The sequence below is a fragment of the Colius striatus genome, chromosome 13 (genome assembly GCF_028858725.1).
Source record: "Colius striatus isolate bColStr4 chromosome 13, bColStr4.1.hap1, whole genome shotgun sequence".
NCBI lineage: Eukaryota > Metazoa > Chordata > Aves > Coliiformes > Coliidae > Colius > Colius striatus.
Window position 1 is genome coordinate 3,430,716 of NC_084771.1, and position 14,046 is coordinate 3,444,761.

Consider the following 14,046-nt stretch of genomic DNA (forward strand, 5'->3'; position numbering starts at 1 on the left):
TGTGCAGCACTGAAGCTCTTGAAACTGAAGAGTTCACCATTATATACACAGTGTATAATTCAGACTTTGAATTGTATTTTTATGACACAACTCCCCTTTCTTTTTCTTTTCTTGCAAACTTGTTGTGACCCACAGGCCTTGTCCAAGCAGAGTGTCACGGGGTAGAGGCTGGAAAACAGCTAAAACCTCCCCCCCAGCACAAGCTGCTTTCTGAATAGTAAAATCAGTTAGGTGCCTCCTGGGTATGATAGTAGTGCAACACTAGGACAGGCAATATTCTGTTAGATTTAAGGTCCTTTTTGTAACTGTAACAAACTGTTTCTCAGTTTCTGTAACACTTGCTCAAGGTACATTACCCATATAATTAAGCATGATTAAATGATAATTGCAGTCTTTTCACAAAGTAATTCCACAGTTGTTTATACTTTGCAGAAGGTAGATGGCATTTATTTTCCACGTGTCAAGGAAAAGCACTAAATGTTGAAGTTGTTAAGAAATAATTGACATAAATTTACACAGGAGTTACCAGGTAACATAAGTCTGGGGCTGGATAATGTACCACATAAACCTCTAATAATATACGGTTGTGTTTTCAAAAGGGCATAATTTTTGTGTTATTTCTGGAAAAAACACCCTGTGAGTGAAAACACCTGCATTTGGTGATAGGTTATTTAAGTGAGCTACCATGTTCTTTTATTTATGAAAATGCTCTTTTGTCAGCATTACAGAAGACCCTTTTTACACCTGATTCTGGAGAAACACAAAATATACGTTGAGGCTCTTTTGATATTTTTTGATGGGGATGATACTACAAGCAAAGGGTCAGAGTTCTGTAACACACTCTGTCTCACTGTATATCAGAAAAAAATACCCAGAAATAATGGCTTCATCTGCATTACCATTTTAATTTGGATCAAGAGTGCACCTGTGAAGCAAATCTGGTTATTCACAGTTACTGCACTTAGTTTCACCTCTCATGTTTGAGTGCAGTCTTGCATCAGGAACAGTAGATTCCTTTCAAACTAAGTTGAACAAAGTAATGCTGTAGGAGTGCATATAATGCTTTCCAATGAGAAGGTCCAGCACTGACCTAAGCTGAACAAAAACCTCAAAACATGTTTGCTGAAGGTGTCAGGTCCTTGTCACCAGTTCTCTGGTTCTGCACATTCACTTCTGCCTGATGTTAATTGCTTATGTGAGCACAGCCTACAAAGTCTTTGGAGCCAAATCTTGGCTGATGAAACAAGGCCTAAGGATCTTGTTGAGTGTGAAAGTTACAGCAGAGTTCTGTCCAGTGCTTCATAGCTGCTGTGGAAGCTCCTATGAGGCTTTCTTGATGTGAGATTTGCTTTCCACAGCACTAGTCCTAGGAATACTGATACCTTCCAAAATCTTACTCTTATCTGGATGACATTTCAAATGAAAACATATTTCTTTTCAATATGAAGGAAACAATAATGAAATAATACTAGAAACATGATTTCTCAGAAGCAGATTTGGATATTTATCATTGTGGTTTATATTTTCTCTGGGATGGTGGCTTTTTGTTTAAACTGTTTCTTCATTGGGAACACAAATGCAGTTTGTATTTAATGAGTCCTGGCTCCTGATTTGAGAAATATTTAAACATAGACTTAATAATAATAATGTCATCATGTATTCAAGCTTTATTCATTTGTAATAGTTTTGGTCATAGGGCACCTCAGCACACAGCTGGGAGAGCTGGAGAAGTCTCAGTGCATATCTTCTCAATGCTTATAACTATCTGATGAGGTGTGTAAGGAAGGATACAAGCTTCCCTTGGTGGTGCCCAGTGATAAGAGACATTGGGCACGAACTGAAACATGAAATTCTTTGTGAATACATTTTTTTATACTGTGAGGGAAGTTGAACACTGGAAGAGGTTGCCAAGAGAGGCTGCAGTTTCCATCCTCAGAGATATTAAAAACTTGACAGGACACAGCTGTGAGCAGCAGCTTGCTGTGAGTGACTGCTTGAGTAGGGAGAGTTGGACTTACATGGTCTCCAGAGATGACTTTCAATATCAACCAATCTGACTGTGATATGTTTCACTGGACATGTTTCCTCTGTCTGGAACAGAGCATTGGCTCAGGGATGATACCAATGCCAAGTGGTATCTCAGTGTTGCAAAATGTTACTGGAGGACTCTGTAGAATTCACAGGTTGGAGCCCTGTTTTTCTCAGTGTTTCTTTTCAGATTACTTTTGTATTGTAGTGAGTCTGTGCTCTTTCTTCTCTAGTGCTTCTGACTAGTGAAATGACTTTTTTTCCCCTAAGGCTTGTCTGCTTGGAAGGAATGTCAAATAAGTTACAGAAACTAAGACGAGTATTAAATACAGAAAGTCTCTGGAGGCGAGATGCTGTGTACATCCTGCCACAGTCAAGTCAAAAATTACCACTCAGGTGCCTAAATCAGCTCATTAATCTGTACTACATTAATTATGATAATGAAAAACTAATCATAGCTTATTGGCCTAAAAACAAATGCGAGTGAATGAGAGACTTTTTCAAAGTTGGCTGGCAGCCCGAATCCAGCGTGCTCCAAAATCTGCTGGGGGTACCAAGCAGATCTGAGCAGTGGCTGGAGGTAAGAACAAATCCTTTCATTCTCTTTTTTTCCTCATTTTCAAAGGTAATGAAAAACTGTCAGCCTTCTCTTGGTAACTAATTAAAGATTCTGTCAGTCTTCATACAACATATATGTAAGCTTTTGCCCACTTCTGGCTTTGTGTGACATTTATGGGTTCCTCAAATGTTCTTAGAAACCTGTGTGCTTATAAACATATTTCATAGAAGAAAAAGTAGTGGAAGAGAAGCATTTATCTGGAATATTAAAAAAAAAACCCTAATCTCTGTTGGACTACATGTTTACAGCTTCAGAAAAAGACTAGTAATCTTTTTAGTGATTAAGAGAGATTTCTGTGTTGGTTTTGATTACTGTGGTAACAAAGTGTATCTGGAAGTGACAGAATTGAATGTACCTCAGCCAGAACAGAAGGGATGTTAAATCTGGGATGCCCCTGTTGGTTTGCATTTCCATCTTTCTGTTTATCATAGCAAATTATAGTCCTGCAGAGACTAGTTTGGATCTAAAGCTTAACCTACATTCCCTTAACATCTGTTCCTAAGGAGCAAAAACATATGAATTTGTACAGGCTGATCCATTTTCAAAAGCACACTCTTCCTGTGAAAAGCGTTTCCACCAGTTTGCTGAAACATAATCCAAACACTAGCTGAGGGACAAAAATACATAACACAAACCAGACTGAGATCATGACAAAAAAAAGTGGGACAGACCTTTTCACAACAAGATTGATTTTCTAAGCCAGAGGAGGTAAATAAATGCAAAGGTAACTCAACATAACTCATAAAACAGGAACAAAGGAAATTCTTGAATATAAAACTCAGGTGGGAGAAACTGAGTTGAGAAGATTATTGTCACTTGGCAATCAAGGATAATAAACCAGGAGAGGAATAATAGCAAAGTGCAAGTTCTGAGTGTTAAAGCAACTCTATAGGAAAAAGAGAAAGTGTATTAAATTTTGGTGGAAAGAAACCAGCCTAAGGGCAGCAGAAAATCATCCTGGACTTAAATCAGTTTGAAAACACCACCATACTTTATGCAGGTTGTGACAAGACTAGATAGGCTTATGAGGAAGCAAATTTGTCAAGGAAAATAAAAACAAAAGCATTAACACAGTTTTTAATGCAGGGACAATTTCAACTCTTGTGCTGCAGGGCATCACGACAATAATCCAGCAGTGGAGAATCTAGCCCAGAAATTGAGTGGACACCCTAATAAATGTAGAAGCTAAATATCCTGTGTTTTTGTGGGTTACATCTTTGTCATCACCATAATGTAAAAGTAAATGGTAAATATTTCTACATTTGTTCTTTGAAAATTCTCTTACTTGGGGGGCTTTCTTTCTATTTTAACTATGAATATTATTTCTGTTTTTAAGAAAGGCAGTTTTCTTCTCATCTGTTGCCTTTGTGGTTGAGTTTCTGGTAGCTGGGAAGGACTCTATCCTCATGTTGCATCTGGAGTAAGACAGATAGTGTTCACAGTTGCTTTTTTCCTTTTAAATATGAAAAGAAAATGGTATTGCTTTCCCAAATGGGAGATGGGAAACCAGTCTGCAGAAAGGGTTGTTACTGTTTCTGTAAGGATCACTCTGCTAAGAGCCTCTAGATGGAGCATAGCTGTGTTAACCCCCATCCCCCAGTGCCCCTGTGCTGCTCAGAGGAGGAGGTAGAGAAAACCGGGAAGCCTGGGAAGAAGGGAGTGGTGGAGGAAAGAAGTTTGAATGTTTATTTTTAGCTCTTATTACCCTACTGGTTTTATTGGTAATTAATGAAATTATTTTCCTTTAGTTGTGCATTTTACCTGTGATGGTAATTGATGAATCATCTCCCTGTCTCTTTTTCTTGACTCACAAGCACTTAGTTGCATTTTTTTCTCACCCTCCTGGTCCAGCCAGGATCAACCCACCACAACAATGTTGACTATTTTGAGTGGAAAATCCACCTCCTCGATTTCTTCCAACCAGAACTGTTTTATGATTTTAAAACTGAAATCACTTTATGGAAATGAGAGCTATGTTGGTGAAAAATTAATTTATCTCTGTTTTTAATTACTATTGCACAGACTATTTGCTTGAATTCACTGGCTCCCTACCAATGTAACTGCATTAAAAGTCTTATTGCAAAAGCAATGGAACAAAATGGACAACCTGGCATTTTTTCCAAGCTTTTGGCTTGGCTTCAGCTCAAGGGAAGACTGATTTATTTTTGAAATTAATAATGTATTTTTTCTAAAATGCTTTTCTATTTTTTTGCTTTGGCACAGCCCCTCACTCATCCTTTTGTTACAGTCATATTTGAAAAGCCTTCTGCTCAAAGGCAGGTGTTGCTTACTTGTCCAAACTCAACTATGGAGCTATATTTTGAGTGGATAGGTAGAAATTGTTGTAGTAAATGTAACTAAACAATTACTGAGATGCTATGTGTCTATCCAGGCAGCATGGTTCTATGAAGATAGTGAGTTTTTCTGTTTACTGTGCTACTTCATGGAATCACTAAATGGTTTGGATTGGAAGGGATCTTAAAGATTATCTAGTTCCAACCCCCCTGACATGGGCAGGGACACCTTTCCCTAGATCAGGTTGCTCAGAGCCCTAACCTTGAATGGTACTTGGGATGAGGCATCCACAGCCTCTCTGGACTGTATCTGCCAGAGCCTCATCACCCTCATAAGTAAGAAATTCTTCCTTACATCTGATCTAAACCTACCTTCTTTCAGTTTGAAGCCATTACCCCTTCTGATATCAGTACAGGCCCTTGTAAAAAGTTCTTTCACTTCCTTAAGGGCAACTAATGACTCTGGCAATGTATCTGACTTGTCTTGGATGTTGACACAGAGAAAACTGAAATACTTGCTGTTAGCTAGAGAAATTATCTTAATTCAAGTGAATTTCTCTTTGCCTTTCTAGTGATCTCCAGTATTTGGATGTAGATACTGTTACAAATACTAAAATGCTTTATTTATTGTATATACAGATTATTACTGTATATGCTTTACTTATTATATGTATCTACTACTTCACCTTGCTTATGGTGAAGTAATATCTTTCTCAATATATGTAATTCCTCTTGAAAAATTCCTCCTTCAGTGATGAAATGAGCTTTTAATTATAGACCACAGTTCTCATTTCTCTGTGTAACCTTGAGCAAATTTGTGGGACACTGTGAGAAGATGAGAAGCAGAAGTCTGACTACCCTGAAGGAGAGTCAAAAGAAGGATGATCCTTTTGCATCCATCCAGGGAAACCTGTCTGCTTGGGAAAGTCTCTGTGTTGCTTGTACACCAACAAATGCAGCCTGAGCAGGAGGAATGGAGATGTGGGTGAGGATGCAGTTCCAAAGATATGGTGGGACAGCTCTCATGACTGGAGTGCAGCCATGAATGACTATGTGACTGCAATGAACAGCCATTCTCATGTTGACTTTGGTAGAATCAGCTTTCCCATCATTGTTCTGTTCTCTCTTTCATTCATATTGCCTGAGTTAACCCCAAGTGAATACAGCTTTGCTATGACAAGTATGTCTTCTCTAGCAGGCATCAAAGATTTAGTTTTGTTTGCTAGTCTCAAGCCATAGCTGGGGTATTTGACATGGTATTTGTTTTATCAGGGTCTATTTCTTTCTTGAAAATGTGCCTAGTAACTTCTTTTATTTTCTCTAACATCTCCTTTTTCTTGATGCAGTAGGAATCTCCTGATTTTTGCATCTTTACCATGATGTTTAGGAAAAAGATTATTCATTAGACTTGTCACTTGCTCTACAGAAAGATAAGTTGAGCTACTAATGCAAAGTGCTTGGCAGGAGCAGAGAGTGATGGGAATGTGCCCATGTGCTTGCTGGACTGACTGGCAGATGCTGACACTTCTAATGGGCTTACCCAGGTAAAGAACAGACTAACCTCATTGTCCAGTTACTGGGTTGATGACACAGGATTTAGGTTTAAACAGGTTTAATCCAATAAATAGAAATCAACAGCTAATAACTTCAGTGCATGCAGTAAGGGTAAGTTTGAAGTTTATGCTGGGGTTTCTTGGAAGAAAGCATAGTCTAGAAGCAAGGTTGCACAGTTCCCCTTTGAGATGTAAGCAGTACAACAATTTTTGTTGTTTTGTTTTATTCTTTCTAAACAGTGAGTTAGTTAACAATAAAAGACCTGTGAAGGCTAGAAGGGATCTTCCTAATTGCCATTGCTAGAGTAAGTACATAGAAGTGTCAGTGGTGAAAGTGGAGAAATTATGGACTCACCATCTGAACTTTATGAATTAGAAATGAATTTTTCACAAATCCAAGCAACTTGAAATGTACTTTTTGACTAAATGGAGTTAATTCTGCTGAAAGTCTGAAGAGGAGGAGCCAAGACAATAGGACCCTCAAAACCTGGAGACGAAAATGAACTGTGAATGTTAACAGGGAGCAGAAAACTGTGTTGTGTGGTTGACTGTCTGAAACTGAGCTTTTAAAGCCAATAGCTGCTATCTGCTTGCTGCAGTCAGTGAAAGCTAGGTGTAGATTTGGATAATACCTGGACTAAACAGAAGTACCACATCCTGAAACCTTCAGGTAACAAAGGGATGTGACACAAAACTGCTATTTGGGAATCTGGTCACTGCTTGTGCTTATGCATATAGACTGCTTAGAACATTCAGGTGCTTGGAGATTGGGAAAGAAAGTGAAGATTTTGATTGGAGTAAAAATCTTGGAAGTGAGGGAGAATCCTGGAGATTAGAGAGATTTGTGGAGATGGGTGTTATGAGAATTCCAGGGACCTTGACTGGTAATGTCAGAGAGTGGTAGCTGCCAGCAGTGGCACAGCACAAACCAACATGACTTTTTGCCTGACAAGCTGCAGTCTCCTTATGGAGAAGGGACATGAAAGCCTGATAACTGCAGCACTGGGGGGAAGCAAGTGGGTGTGTGGGGAAAATCAAGGCAGGTAAGAACTCAAATATCACAGGTTTCAAGGAACTCTGGTATCCAGAGCTGCTTCTGGATTATACAATTTCCCTGGTAGAATTAGGGATGTCTGGCAACTGCCTTTTCCTAATATAGAAAGTGATATAAGATTATGTAACTTGCCCTTTCTAATAATAATTAAAAAAGAAAAATGCAAACATTTTCAAACAGAGAGTGTCCTGAAATACACTGACCCAGATACCCTGAAACATCCTGGGCTGTGAAACCTAATAAAACCAGGAAATACAGGGCAGTGTAGATTTAGATAGCTGAGGGTTTTTTTCATAGATATGAATTTGAAAGGGATGTGGAATAACAGACAGTTGTTGGGGAAAACATGTGAAGAATTTAAATGGAGAAACGAGCAATTGAATATAACTCTTCTGGTAATAGGGGAAAAGTTGCTTGCAGTTCACATCTTTGTGTCTGACAGGTCATGTTACCCAGGAGAGGCTTTTTGCTTCAGAGTATCTGTGGGTGGAATCGTGTGGTTTCAAAGTGGCTGCTGTAATCTCCTCGTTGCTTTGTGTGGCAGGTTTTAGGATATTCATGGAAATGGAATAAATTAATACTTCTCTATCAAAGTGATTCTTTAAACTTTGGAGAATTCAAGATAGGTTTGGAGAGAAAAAAAAGTAAACAAGGCAACGAAAGCTCAAAGAAAGTTTATGTGGAAAAAATGTTCTTTGTGAGAGCACCTGAAAAACAGGAAGAGAAAGGAAGACCTCCCTGTACTATTCTTATGAGTCACTACTGAAGGGACTGAATAGTTAATGAACTATGAGTAAAGGTTTCTGATGTGTTAATAAACAAACATTGTTTGTCTAGAAAAGGCATTCTGATTTTCTATGGTGGTTAACAATTTCTATATGAATCTGACCTTTTTCTCACTGCTGCTACTTTTTGGAGCTTTATAGCAGGCAAAAAGGGGAAAATGGTTGAACACACATGAGACTTTGTATTAATAAGTGGATATGGTAGGCATTTGAAATAGATTAATGAGGAATGTACTTTGTACAAATAACATTTCATGAAAGGCTTCAGGTTCAAGTTTGACCTTGTCTGTCTTTGTTCCTTTGGAGAATAACACCCAGAAGGGTTTGAGCAATGAGTAGAAATGCTACTGCTGTCTTATTCTTTCTTGCTGCCTGAGATTTGCTGCTAATGGCTTGACTCATTAGAACCCATTCCTACAAAAATGGTCTCAGAAAGCCTGCAAAATAGGCTGCCAACAGCTACCAAGGTGTAAATAGATCAAAATACTAAGTACCAGCTTGCAGCTACAGTTTGTTTTACCCACCTGCCTCTATATCTTCCTGAGGTGTCATAAAAGTGATTTTGGAACATTCTGAAGTAATTTAAACTAACATGACCATATCAGATGATCTCTCTTACTCCCCACTAATTGACACTGTTATAATCATAGAGCTTTGTATTTAATAACAAGTGAACTGTGTTTTGCTAGATCTTCATTCTCCCTGTTTTATATTAAACAGGTTATTTCTTGTATCATTAACACAATGTTTCAACATCATTCATTCCAAGAAATATGTTATATTGAAAATTATCTTGCACTCTTCTTTAATTCCTGTACAATATGTGGGTTGGTTTTTTGTCCAAAAGGTCAGGATTAACCAAAAATTGAATGCTTTTTTGTTTTATTTTTAAAGATATTTCCTCTATTCTCAGAATATGAAACTGTCACAAGAAAATGATGTGCATTCCTGTGCATTAATTACTAATGTATAGTGTACTTTACCAACGTGACAGTCCAGACCTGTGGTGTTTGGCAGTTTGTGCTATCAAGCTTTCATAGTCCTATGCCTTTTTACCAAACGTTTATCTCTGCCACTTTGTAGCAAGTTTTTCAAGGCTTCTCTAATCCTTGCTCCTTGTGTATACATTCTTTATTTGCAAGACAGTTAACAATAGCAAATTCCATAATGCATTTAAACAATTGCAGTACAAGGAGGCACCCTGAACAGTAGGAATCGGATCAGAATTTGACCTCCCAATGAAACCCAGGTTTGTCTGAAGACTTGATTCCATGATTCCATTACTACAAGATGAATATTTCCTTCTGTCTGCATAGCATGATGCTATTCTTACTAATTTTTGTTTCTGAAGACAGTGGAAGAAAGTAAACAACATAACTGCAGTACTTCTGCCTGATGATGTGTTTTATATCTCAATGTTTATATCAAACTAGAAGTACTTCAGACTATGTTCTTTTGAAGGGTCCTCAGAACAGTAACTTGCACATTTGGATTTTACTTGCACATACATTTAGATTTTCAAGTATTTAAAAGCATGATAAACTTAAATTACAAGACAGTAACCTTCAATGCACATTTAGGAGAAAGAATGATGCAAATAAAACAGCAGTACAAGGTGATTACCATAACAAATAGTTTGCAGTCTTTGAAGAAATACTAGAGCAGACCACTGAAATGTTAATTCAAGGAGAAGGAAAGCCCATGGAAAAGCCTTCATAGGGACAATGAGTAATGAGAAAAAAAGACTTGGAGAAAATATGAATCATTAGTATCCTAGAGCAGGAACAGAACTATTTGTCTTTAGAAGCTGTACATTTATAGGGGAGATATCATATCAATACTTACCACTGTGGAAGCACAGACTGGACTCAATGATCTTAAAGGTCTCTTCCAGCTGAAATGATTCTATGATTAATAGGGCCAGGGAGGAAAAGATGATATACTCTGAAAGAGTGGAACAGAATACAGACGGTGAAAGAGACTCTGGAACTGTGTGACTGGAGGTTATTATAGTTACTATGGTTTAGAAAGAAAAGTTTCTGTGATGGGATAATCTTGGAACTAGCCAAATAAGTCAGCAGAACAATCCATCCAAGTAATCCAATAGTCATGGAAAGAAAGGAAATGGAGTGTTATGTGTGAGTCTGGTAAGGCTGAAAGTTTTAACTAAAAGGGAAGCAAATTTCTCCTTGAAAGTAGAATAAAAGGAAGCCTCACAAAAGGATTGAGTTGAGAATTTTAAAGAAAATCAAAATTGTAAAGAAGTGACTAAAGAAGAGTAAAGCCATATCTTCATTGAGTTTAACAGCTAAGTTGAATCTGTGAGTTGATGGGTCTGGATGACTTCAGGATCTGTCTTCATTTGCTAGTGTTGGGGAAATACTTTCATTCTTTTAAGGAGAAATTCTAGATCCATTGCACATGAAGTAAGTACATTTGTATAAAAAAAAAAGACAGTATCTTTAGGAACTAACAATGGGATTCATTGTTATACTAGAGATGAGAACTGAGAGTGGCAGTCACAGAATCGTAGCATGCTCTTACCATTGCATGCACAACATAAGCCTTCAGCTGCAGGCAACTGTAAGATCAAGTGATTCATGAGAGTTTGACTTAATTTGTCATGAGTGTATATTTGTGTGTAAGCTTCTTCATCAGATGGACCAACTGAACCATACTACTGAGCAGCAGGAGAGAAATGCTCAGGTCTATTTGGACAAATTATGAACTAAAATGCAAAAAGTCCATATGCTACTGACTGTACAGTTTATACAGTGATGTATATAATGTCAAATTCACTGTAATTCCTGTTAAAGCATACTTGGATAGTACTAGAGGTCAGGGAAAACATTGAAAAGTAAGACTATATTCACTATGTGGTCATTGTGAACATCGAGCCTGAAACAGAATGGTAGCAATTTCTCCTCAAAGATATCAGATTACTGAGTAATTAAATGTCCATAAACACAATTAGTTGTAAAGTTTTCTCCTGGTTACATTTATAAGGCTCTATGAAAATGGATATTTCTCCTTTTGTTGGAGAGCCAGGCTTCAACTCCCACCTCTGTGTGTACATGGAACCCATCAGTGACTAGAATATTTGTAATTACATCAACATAGTCTGACATTTATTGGTTTGTTAGGAAAAAGGAAACTTTTAGCAGCTAAAGGTACATATCTTTTTGAAGATCTAAGACCTTTTTGAGTAATATGTTTGAAAGTGCTAAGAACATTTATTTGTCAATTTAGAATCCCTCTGATAGTTTTGTCTGGGGATTAGACTCAGAATTGCCCACCTGGGTCATGAGTTAAAGGTGGAATAAAGCTGATTTGCCTGTAGAGGAACTGTTCCCTTGAAGAGAGATGCTAGTGATCATTCAGGAACTTAAAACATTAAACTAGATAAAAACTCTCACCACTGTTTACTAACCATCATAAAGTAAGATTCCAAGCCCTCTTGCTGTGCAGCCTCTCCAGGCATCTGCTTCAAGGCACACATGAAGTGCAGTCATGACTCAGAAAACAAGAAGAAAGCTAGTCTCTTTTTGTCAGATACCTAGTTCACTTGCTTAAAGGGGTGAGCAATGACAGTCTCACACCAGCCAAACATCCTCTTTTGCATCTCCTGCAGTTAGGCTTAGGAGAAAAAAAATCAGGTTCTGATGTAAAAGTGGCATATGGTTAAGTGCCAGTTTACTGTGGTACTTTTAGAAAGAGAGAGATTAGTCACAGGAAGGAAAATAAAGTTGGTTTGCTTGAATTAATTGATTTTTATGACTGCAGGTATGCTGTTAGAGAGTGTGTAGTAGAAGACTCCTTGAAAAGGTCATAAGTAATTCAGAAAATCAGAGGGGACAAAAGCATAAATATCACTTCAGTAAACAAAATTCACTGAATGCCAGTTGCTGAAGACCTTTGATAGAGGGACATTTTCTGACCTGAATATGAAGAGTGAAGACAACAAAACTGAAAAAAGCCCAATTTGATAATTAAACTTTCTCACAGAAATCAGAGATACAAAAAGAGGATAGTTGACACCAGGGGACACTTAAAGAAATTAAAACTGAAAACCCCTATGACCAACAAACTGTTCAAGGGATGGCAATTACTGGCAGTCACTAGAATAAGCCATCCAACAACATAATAAAATCTTCAGATCTTCATAAGCTCACTATAGGTTTAGATGGGATAAAATGTGGAGCTTATGTGATGCAAAAAAAAATCAGGTAAATGGTGAGCCCAATGTGTAAATATTTCACAGAAAAATAATGTTTGGGGAAAGATTTTCACTTCTGTATTGAAAGTAAAAGCATCTTTCTCTTCATTCCTTTTTTGGTGACAGACAACAGAAGCACACATCCATCTTCTAACTGGATAAGATTTCATGAGAGCTTACTGCAAAATATTATCCTTTCTTGGAAATCAATGAAGATTTGTCCATGTAACACTGAAAAAATGGAGATGTTGGGTCTGTCCTTCTTTATTTCTTTATGAGGATGACTAAAAGAGAGAAGTGCATTATTATCCACAAGATTAATGTTTAAAAGAGGGAAAGATCCCTAAGGTTTCTGTGTCTGATCAGATGGAAAATGTGGTGGTAAATGCTAGATAACTGTGAGAAGGATGGTGTACCACTTGCAAGTACTTTTTGGCAGAAAGAAAGGAGTTGGCTGTGCAATATATAAAAAACCCCATTTAATGGATTTAACTGAACTGTGTTTCCCAGAGCTTGCATATTGGGAGATTTTGCATTGCAAATGCAAGAAGGGACTTGATAAAAGTCAAGCAAAGCATTGTTTGACCTTTAAAGATAATCTGTCACATAAATCAGGAAAGTCCTTCAGCACATAATATTGACATTTTTCGTTTTGACAGTACCAATGCAACTTGTGAATTTCCCTAACTATCTTCTTAATCCTTCCCTGAAATCATAAACTGCTTGTAACATCTCAGTGGGATGCCTTAGAATAGAATATGTAGACAAATATGTAAGTTCCTAATCTTGACACAGGCTTGGGAAAGGGAATTTTAATCCAGGGTGTTTCTTCATTGAGTTGGATTTTGGCTTGTTTTGGGTGTTGATTTTGTTTCTTACTCATCACAAGAAGAATAAATGAATGTATGTGGCAAGTCAGTGAAACAGAAATGCATATTGCCAGAACCTCTTTAGTGTCCATGTTGCATTCATGTTAAATAGGTTCCCAGGGCATCCAGGAACATAAGATATAGGACATAAGAAAATTTGATCCGAAATTTTCTCACTGTTTTGCACATGAGGAATTCTCTTTCTAGGACTTCAAGTATTGAGGAGCAGAGACATATTGAACTGAAAACCATGTCAATGCTAAAAGACAAGGCCACTGTACTGCTGCCTCATTTATATATCTGCTGAGTGAAGCAGTTGGGAAGTGTGAAGTATATTGTATTGAAATAATAGCAGTGTGGAAGGGCAGGTTTGTAGCTCCATCTCTAATTCCTCAGTAGTTATTTAACTTTCAGCAAGAACTACCAAATGAAGCCTGCACCACAGAACCTTCTGCTGCTGAAAAATTCACTGAGCATGACATTCTGTTTCCTATGAGAAGATAGATGGGGAAAAGAATTTTTGACCAAATTATCTCAACCTATGAATAACTGAGAAATACTTAGGTGAAATATTGCAATAGACATGATGGATAGAATTATACCTCAAGAGAGACAGAAGTGGTGTTGT